Genomic DNA, 10,436 nt, shown 5'->3' on the forward strand with positions numbered 1-10,436 from the left:
CGAAATTCAAATCGACCCAGTAATGTGGAGACACATCATCGTCTTCCTTAAGTGTACCTGTATTTTTTGCAAAACTTTGCTACGATTTTGCTAGCGTTTGGTTCGTAGCCAAATAACTTGCAGACTCCCAAAATCCACAAATGAACACCTAAATCTTTCGCGACCCTCTCTTTCTCTTCGTCCAGAGGTCACAAACCTGATTACACCACTTATTAATCCTAATTTTATCTCTAATAAAAAGCCCCAACTAAAACCTTATAAAACCCTAAACGGTCAATAATGGCAATTGATATCAAACGAGCCCAGAAAGTCAATTAACGTTCCAGAATTATTCACAGCAATCAAGTAAAGCATATTACACAAACCAATTAACAAATAAATGCGTGAATCATGCTAATCGACTCAAAGTTTAGAAGCACTTACCTCGGCTTATAGGAGAATGTTCTGGGGTTATTGATGCAGAGCAATGATCCACACAGCTTCAGAATGTTCCCACGAATCTTTTGCAACCCTCAAATCTCCTTGAAAGTTCCCAATTCCTCAAAACCGAAATCAAGTTCTCGGTGAGTTTTTTGAGTTCTTGTGTGTATGCTCTCTCAGAATTTTCGTCCCCTAATCTGGTCCCTTGTGTTTGATACTTATACTGGAATGAATTAGGTTAAAAAAGAGAGCCCAAGGATTATTGAATCAAATTTTGCCATATTTGAGAAATTTGATTTCTTTCTTGAATGGCAAGCTACTATTTTCGATCAATATTGTATCAAATCTTTCCAATCCATGTATGCACGAAATTAAATATATTTTAGACATTAATTGTGATTGGAAATACTTAAAAATCTATTTTCCATCAAAATATTTGATTTTTATGTTAATTAAATCATTAAAAATGAAATAAAAAATCATATTAAATCAAATATAATGTAAATTTCGTGGAAAATAATTTTGGGCATGCTAATGTCTTGTGGACCAAGAGTGTAACAAAAAACCATGGGCCCATTTGCAAATTTTCTCAACTTGAACCTCCTTTTTTCATATTTGGTCCTCAAAAATCACCCAACTTTGATCAAGCATATCTCACCCAATTTTCAAGCTATGAGAGAGTTCTAATACTTTTTGGAAACCTCAAGAGGTCCTCCATAAGCCACTTTGGAATATATTTTTCATTTGGAGCTTTTATCTTGATCATATCCTCTTTGGGAAAAAACCGCTTTTGGAGGATGCCTGAAAATGACCTGTAATCTTTTGCACTGTATCTCTCAAATGAATCCTTTCTAGCCCTGGCTTGTGAGAGACAAAGTTGTAGAGAATCCAATTTCCTTCAAAATAGGCTTTTAGTGGGGAATTTTTGATGTTCCATGTGAAAGTTATGCCCAGTCAAAGTTGGGTTGACTTTCTCCTAAGAAACCCTAATTTGAACCTTTTCGTATTCGTTCATCTCTGAGTTTCTATTAATGGAATCATGATCAATCTTTGATCAAATGATGGCTATGCTTCAAATACTTGATGTTTGACCAAAATTGGGAGGCTTTGACTATACTCTGATTATGGTTGACTTTTAGGTTTGAATCAGTTGACTGTGGATCTTGGGATTGTTTGAGCAAAGCTTTGGAATTGAATCTTGAATTTTGAATCATTGTGAATGGAATATGGAAGGAAAATTTTGGGGTATGACACGTACTAATATCAGCAAGAGAATTTGGCACAATTGGCAAGAGAAGAAGACTCGGAACCCCAATAACCTGGGTTCGAGCCGGGTATCCCACCATTATTTTTTTTAGTTATTTACTTACAGATCTGGTGCGTTGCCCCCATGCGCGTCTACCACGAATCCTCATCTCATCACCAACAGATCTCTAGTGATACAGATCCAACGTCCCAGATGCGAAGGACCACCATGAACCTTCAAGGCACCACCACACCTAAGCAGAGCTAAGTATTTCCTAATTAAATTTTATTTTTTTTATTATACAAATTCCTCTTTTCTTCTATTCTTTTATTTATTTATTTATTATCATAAGTTTTCTTATTTATTTTAAAAAGACTTATCATAAGTTATATAAATAGTTTATAATTTATTTATTTTAATCGAAAACCCGATTTTATTTTTAATATTAAAAATAATTTTTTTTTAGTTTTTTTAAATTAATATTTATTCTAGGTTTACAATTTAATTTTGGGCTCATTAAAATTATTTTATGCCTTAAAATCCTGATTTTAGCATGATAACTAATCACTGTCAATGGTAGATGTTATCCATTAATGCATCTTTTAGCCTTACAAACCCTGTAGGTCATAATAAGTTTTCTTGAATAAACTTGTTAGGTTTAGGGTTTGTAAATCTTTTTAGGGTTAGGGTTTGTAAACCTTTAGGGTTTTTAATCAATTAGGGTTTATACCAGTCAATGCACTAACCTTTTTCTTTCTTTGTTCAAATTTCAGGGTTAACCAAGATCTTCCGATTACGCGTCATGCAATTCAAAAAAGCTAAGTTCCGATTCTTTTTCTTAAAATTAATTTTTATTAATTGTTACATTTGCCTTATAGGTTCAACTAGGGTTTACTTCATCTGTTAAGGAACTTCTCTTACACTCATCCCTTTTGTTTATTTTCTATTTAATTCTCAGATGATCAGGGTCAATCAAGGTTCGAGGAAGATCAAGGCGGGGATCAAGATAATTAAATTAATTATATTTCTTATTTTCTGTTTTAATTCCCCCATCCCCGCAGGTGTTTATTGTAATAGCGTAGGTTTTAATTCCTGCCTTTAATTTCTATAATTTTAAACTGCGTGGTTAGTAATCTTAGGGAGTGCAAGCCTTTAACAGAATTAGGATAACTAATTACAAGATTAAATATTCGAACTGAACCACGTGATTGCCACACACACACCTTTAGGGTAATCCCTCTTGTTGCCTTTGTTGCATGTTGCCTTATAAGCCTGTTGCCTCTAAGTATACTAAATAGTCAAGTCCCCTCGATTCCGAGGATACCTAAAGTAAATGTTGCCTTCAAAGTTATTGAAACTCCCTCGAGGTTGCCTTATAAAAATGTCCCAATTGCTAAGGTATCCTTGCATGATGCCTAAAAAAAGATTAATGACTATTATATCCTTCCCTTAGACTACCTGCCTTCTTTATGGCCAGGGACAGTCTTATGGCGAACGATTATTTTCGATGACCCTTAAACATCCAATTGAAATACTTCGTGCCCTCTTATGGTATGGATAGACCCTTTCGCCAGAAAAGCTAAAAGAACGATTTTTCAAACTTAGGGTAGTTGCTACTAATTGCTTGCTCTAATTCAAATTACTTTTTACACCTCTTTTCCAAATCAAATTCAAAAAGGCTACGCTTATTTACAAGCTAAAGTTCTTCTTCAAAGTTTTTACTTTTCACACCTCCTTTTTCAAACAATTCAAAAGTGAGCTAAGCAATTAAGAGCCCATGGATAACCATGGATGCAAAGGGTGCCTTACACCTTCCCTTTGTATAACTTACCCCCCGAACTCAAAATCTTTTTAAAAGGTTTTTCCTGTTCTTTTAGCTTTTCCCAAAATTGGATAAAATAAAAGTCGGTGGCGACTCTTGCTTACCGCGACATTTCTAAAAGTCAGTTCACCGTATTACAAATGCGATTGGATATTTGTTAGGGACAAAATTGTATATATATTTGTGGACAGTTTTGTCGTTCTTAACAACTCAAACTCTAGTATTTATTTGAGTTTGCATTAAAAGTAGCTTACAAATAGTAAGTTTGTGTTTTAGTATGTAAATATGTGTGTAGCTAACATTTATGCATAAATGTGTAGGATTCTCAACTTTTGGCATTAACTAGAACTTGGATGAAGCTTAAAGAAGGCTTTGGATAAAAGAAAAGTCAAAAAAATGGAAGATTTCTATTGTGAAGCTCGCTAAGTGAGAGCTCTAGCATGTTATGACCCTTATTTTGACCCCTTGGTAGTGTCTGAAGCTTCGTGATCTCGCTTAGCGAGGTGCACTAAGTTAATTTTCCTTATTTTCGTAAGCTCGCTAAGCGAGATTGCACTTTTAGGAACTTGTATAAAAGCACTTCTTAGATATTTTGTGTATCTTCCAATCACTTCCTTTTCTCTTAAACCGGCCATAGTGATAAAAATTCGATTTTTATCCATTTCTTACTAAAAACAAAGTTTTAAGGCTTGAATCTTTGATCCATTGAAGATTGATGCTTGCTAAGCTTTGTACCTTACTTCTTGTTCAAGCTACCATGGTGATAGGTAGCTAAATCTTCTTTTGTATCAAGACAAGATGTAATCTTCCTTTCCTTTGTATATTTTCCTTTTGATTATTGTGTATGAACAAGTTATTAGTCAATATAGATGGCAATATTTTCTTTTCTCGGATATCTATGGTTTAAATGTTTGTGAAATACAACTTTTGTATCTTTATCTAACTTTATCATCTATCAAAGTCTAAGTCCAGACATGGAATTGGTGTTTGATATTCACTTTGTATCGGTTTATAAATGTTATTTGTGTTGTTTAATCGGTTGGGAAATTGTTGGTTGAACAATACGGTAAAACTTGCTATGCCGTTTCGGACACGTACGATGTAGACAAACGATACGTGATAATATTAATTAGTAATGAGTTCATATGCATGATTCATGGAAGACATACAAATTAGGTTGATGAAATTAAGTCTTGATACATTTTTAAAACCTTAAAACTTTCTGAAATTTACTCTTTGCTACTATAAACTTGTGAATGAACTTTGACAAAACCAAACCCAAAGTAAACTCTAACTTACGACACTGTAAACTGTAGAATGACGGTAATATCTCATCAATCCATGTGGAAGCGATAATTAAAAAGTACTCCAAATTTACTTACAACAATCTTTCCATACTTGAAAAACGACATCTCAGACCAACTACAATCATTATCAGATAGCAATCTCTAGGACCATTTACTTAGAAGGGAAGATTGAATCTTTTGACATGCTTGACTCCAAGACCTCCTTCGAATTTGGTTTTAAAAATATTATCCCAACTGATCTAGTTAACTTTTCTCTTCAACTCAAAACCTCCCCTCAAGAAAGCTCTTTGGATCTTCATAATCTCCTGAATAACTAACTTAGGAGCTTTGAAAAAGGCTAAAAAGAAAACAGGAAAATTATTTAGAACCACATTCAATAGGGTTACTTCCATAGAAAGATTTCTACTAAGCCAAGTAGACAACTTCCACATCAATTTATCCAATATATGATCCCAAGTTAATCTCTTCCTAGAGCTAGATCTAGTAGGAATTCCAAGAAACATGAATGGTAAATAACCATTTTTGAAAACTAAAAACACTGAAGCTGCCAGCAAGTCTAATTCAATGATATTAATGCCAAATAAATTGCTTTTGTTGAAGTTTGCACTCATCTCTGATCCCAATTCAAATCCCTTTAAGATTGCTTTGATACTTAAAAGGTTTTCCAAGTTCTCATCACTAATTATGATAGTGTCATCAACAAATTGAAGGAGTCTAAATTGCAAGTCAACATTGAATTTGAATCCATGCAGAGAACCTTAAAGAGTAACATTAGAGACAAGACCAGCCAGGCCTTCAACTGCCAACAGAAACAAGAAAAGAGATATTGGGTCTCCTTGGAGAAGGCCACTCTCCACATCAAATTACTTGGTAGGATTGTCATTCACCAACACAGACATTAAATTTGAAAAAGAAACTAAAGCCTTTATCCAAAGAATCCAAGAACTCCCAAATCCCATCCTCTTCTACAAGAATCTAAGAAAAATCCCCAAGACACTTTTTTGTAGGCTTTTTAAAATTCAACCTTCAAGATAAGACACTTATTATTAATCCTCTTGGAATAATCCTCCACTTCATTCAAAATCACAATTCCATTGAATATTTTCCTTTGAGCCAGAAAAGGCGATTGAAACTTGGAAATCAACTCATCCATCACCTTCAGCATTCTATTGTCTAAGATCTTATCATGGAATCCATACAAACTACCAATCAAGACGATATGTCTAAACTCTTATAAGGATTAAGGATTGTCTTTCTTGGGTATCATCGTTAAGAAGTAGGTGGTAACTTCTTTTGGAAACTTGGCATTCCAGTAGAATTTAAAAACCTCATAATGTATTCCTTAAGGATTCCCCAACACACTTTGAAAAAAGAAAAATAATAACAATCTAGACTAGGGATCTTGTTCCTCTCACCGCTCTAAATTACTTCTTTTATTTCATCAAGCGCGAAAGGGGCTTCATGCCCTCTACTATCCTTAACACTAAGCTGTTTTAAGTTAACTTCATCAAAAGTTGGCCCATTTTAAAAGGTTATTTGAATATACTTTTAAAGTTCTTAAAGACTTCCAATTTAACTTCCTTGACTTTTGAAATCCTCCCACTAGACGTTTTAAGACCCACAATGCTATTTCTATGAAACCTTGCCTTCATAGAATTATAAAAAAAAATTGGAATTTAAGTCCCTTTCTTTAATCCATTTGTGTCTCGATTTTTTCTTAAGAATGCTCTCTTTAAAGTTTATTGTTTTTCACACCTTACTAAAAGCCTTATATCTTTGGTCTTCAAACTACTAGCATTCAAATCCAAACAATCTTCGACACCCAAGTGATCTAAGTCGCTGAGAGATATTATTGCTTCTATCATCTTAAGATATAAACAACCAAAAAGACCTGCCTATTCCAACTCTTCACCTTCAAAACAACAACAAAAACAAAAACAACGACAACAACAACAATAACAATAACAATAACAACAACAATTACAACAACAACAACAACAGTAGCATGATTAACAACACCAACAACAACAGCAAGAGCAACAACAACAACAATAGAAACAATAAAAACAACAACAACAACTACTACTACTACAACTACAACATCAATAATAACAATAACAATATTATTTAAGGGGTGATCATTTGGATAGAGCAGTGTTTGAGGAATATGACTTAATGGAGGAACATGACGAAGCTGAACATGAATCTAGGGAATATAAATGAGAGTTTTATCAAAATAAAATTTTGCTAGAGGTTATCTTCTTAGAAAAGGAGCATAAGGATACCCAAGACTCTTTGGAGAAGTTAGAGGTGGAGAAAAAGGGGGAAATGATGAAATTAACCAAAAACAAGGCAGTGAGCTAACATGAGAGAAGGAAGATACAAATATTAAAAATAATTTTTTTGTAATAAAATAAAGTTTATTAATTAAAACTAAAATGCTGGTTGAAGTTATGAAATTGGTTAATAAAAGTTCAGATTTCTAATAGTTCTAAAGTTAGTTAATAATATATAAAATGTTGATTAACGAATTTATAAAGTTGGTTAATTACATATATGGTTTTATCTGTACCCTCTTAGTTTGAATAAAAAAACATTAAAAAAATTAATTTTATATTTTTTTCATCTAAAAATATGTAAGATATTATGAAACAGTGGGAGACAAATATTTAGGTAAACATTCTTAAAATTGCTCTCCTTACCCAATTACACAAAAATAATCCCATCTCAAAAACACATATCATAGCCCTACATGTATCAATAGTTTTATGGCTTAATTACACTTTTGGTCCTCGTGTTTTAAGCAACTCACGAAAATGGTCCTGCCTCTTTGAAATCCACAAATTTGGTCCTAACCTCCACTCCCCCCTTCCAAAACGCTGATGTGTCATTAAAAAGGTTTATGTGGCATGGGTAACATGGTTTTTTACAATTTAAATCACTTTTTATTATTTGTAAAAATTCTGAAATTTTTTTTAATTGAATTAATGCTCAAATCCCTAATTCACCTTGCCTTAACTCAATTTCACGCCCTTGTTCCAATTCATCTTTGTTTTCCCTGTTTCCTTCAACTAATTCGTTTCACTCCAATCTCTTCATTTCTCCAACATCTTCGTCTTCAATCGTTTGTCCTTAATCATCAATGTCACAAGCTAGTTACATGTCGACCTCTAGCTGTGCGTCACGAAGAAGAGAAGTACGTTGCTTCTGTGACCTTGACTCACCTCTCACTACTTCATGGACGACTGGGAATCCTGGGAGGAGGTTTAATGGGTGTGGGTTATTCAAGGTAAGTGAAGTTCTCTTTCTGTTTGAATCTGTTTCAAGGTAAATGAAGTTCTCCTTTGACACTAACATCCATAGGAACTTCAATGTTGACTCCATTAGTAACTTCTTTCTCAGCATTACTAACATCTTCATCTAAAGGGACTTCATTAATGACATCATCATCCTTAGGGCCTTCATCACCAAATTCAACTACTTCTGGTATATCCACCTCATGTTCAACAAAGACATCTACTAAGTTATGCCCTTTTGAATCTGCAATAAGCTGCAACAAGTCACCATCTGAGTTTAATGGTTTAAGTCCACGCTGAAATGATAGTTTTGGATGCTGGTACCACAAACACTTAAACTGCGCATACTGTAAAATCCGTATAATTTTAATATTAATTTTATTTGGAATATTGAATTAATAATTAGAATTATTAAGAATTTTATGGAAAATAATGGTTTATGGCATTTGGGCCATTGTAAGGAAATAGTAAAAAAGGGGGTGTGATATAGTAAAGTTTTTACTAACCTTAATATTATCATTTTTCATAAAATAATAAAGGATCGGGGAAAAGAAAGAACGTGAAAGAACATAAGTTTTGGGAACGAAGAACGTGAAGAAGAACTTAAGAGGGAGAGACCAAAGATCAAGAATTTGGCTAAGGTAAGGGGGACTTATCTGATTATCATCTATTATCGGGTTAGGGGTTGATAATACTGAATAGATGTAGAATTCGGGTGGATTGAGTCATATGATAGGTTTAGGGATTGAGTCAAATTGTATGATGTTTGACCCCTATGTTTGAATCTATGATGTCTGCGTTGTTATGGTCTCAATTGATGTGTAATTGGTGTATTATGAGGTATATTTTGTGTTGTTTGTGCATTCCATTTCCCTAGGTTCGTACTGGTATGAATTGGGTGAGTTTGGAATGTGTAGAATGCTGTTTTCTGCAGGTTGGGGTTTCTGAAATTAACGGTTGGCGCCGCGTACATAGGGTGCGCCGCGAACAGGAGGGCAGAATGCCAGGAAGTTGTGATACGCACAGGTCGCGCCGCGTACCCGTGTTGGCGCCGCGAAGGCGTAACTTTTTCTTGCTTCGCGCCGCGTGCATATGTTTGCGCCGCGAATAGCTTGGCAGAGAGCCAAGGATTTTTGCGACGCTCAGTTCGCGGAGCGAACTAAGATGGCGCCGCGTGTTGTTGACGTTTTGAGATATTTTAAAAGTTCAAAGATGCATAACTTTTTAACTGTTGGTCCGTTTGATGTGTCGTTTCGAGCTAAACAAATCTTATAGAATAATCTATATGATGATGATTGATTGGTTTTAGAATGATGAAAATACATGTATGCTATTTCTTATTGATGATGAAGATTGGTGCAAATACGCGTATGTTTTCTATATGATGATGATGGAATTGTGATTGAATGATGTTGATATATATGAACATACTTGATGATGATGATGATGATGGTATAAGTATGTTGTATATGTTGCATTCATTCATGTTCATTGATGATACTGTATCCATGATGATGTGTTGGATCAGTGAAGGGCATGATTCCCATTGTGTGGAATCTGTGCTGGCAGGGCCGTATCTTGATGATGTTGGATCGGTCATGGGTTATTCCCATTTGATGATGTTGGTACCACATGCATAGTGTCAGTTCATACATATGCATAACTTATAACATGATTGGATGTATTCCAGTGTTGTAAATGTTGATGATGTGTTGATTGTTATTGACTTGTTTTGAATGTCTGTTTATGAAACAATTGGGTGGATGATACAACTGTGATGTGTTATTGCTTTATAACCTTATAACATTTGTTAATTATGATGAGACTCACCCTTACATGTTGTCATTTTCAGATTGAGGATAGCGGCTGTTCGACTCGGTGAGGATTAGCTCATGAGTTAGTGTTTTAGTTAGCGTCAGGTGTCATGCTCTGGTAGTTGTAACACTGGGGACGCGATTGTTTAGAGTTTATGATTATGACTCTAGTTATGTTTTGATGTTTTGAAGGATAAGTTTTAAAGATGTTAAACTTATTCCGTTGAATAAATTTCTGCTGTGTTAACATGAAACATTTTAATTATGATGATTACCCCAGTGAATGCATGACATGTCTGAATGATGTTTATTTATTATAATTGTGGCACCCTTATTTTTATGTACTCTGAATACTTGTTTAAATTGCCGCGGGGTTAGTAAGGGGTGTTACAATAGTGGTGTCAGAGCATAGTCGGTCGTTATGACCAAAGTCTTAGTGTTAGCTTTGTTTTCCTGTGTATGCGACTAGTAAGAGTTAACTATTGATACTTCTGTTCTGATTAAATTGGTTGCGATTTAAGCAGAACAATG

Source organism: Vicia villosa, linkage group LG3 (assembly GCF_029867415.1).
Source record: "Vicia villosa cultivar HV-30 ecotype Madison, WI linkage group LG3, Vvil1.0, whole genome shotgun sequence".
Lineage (NCBI taxonomy): Eukaryota > Viridiplantae > Streptophyta > Magnoliopsida > Fabales > Fabaceae > Vicia > Vicia villosa.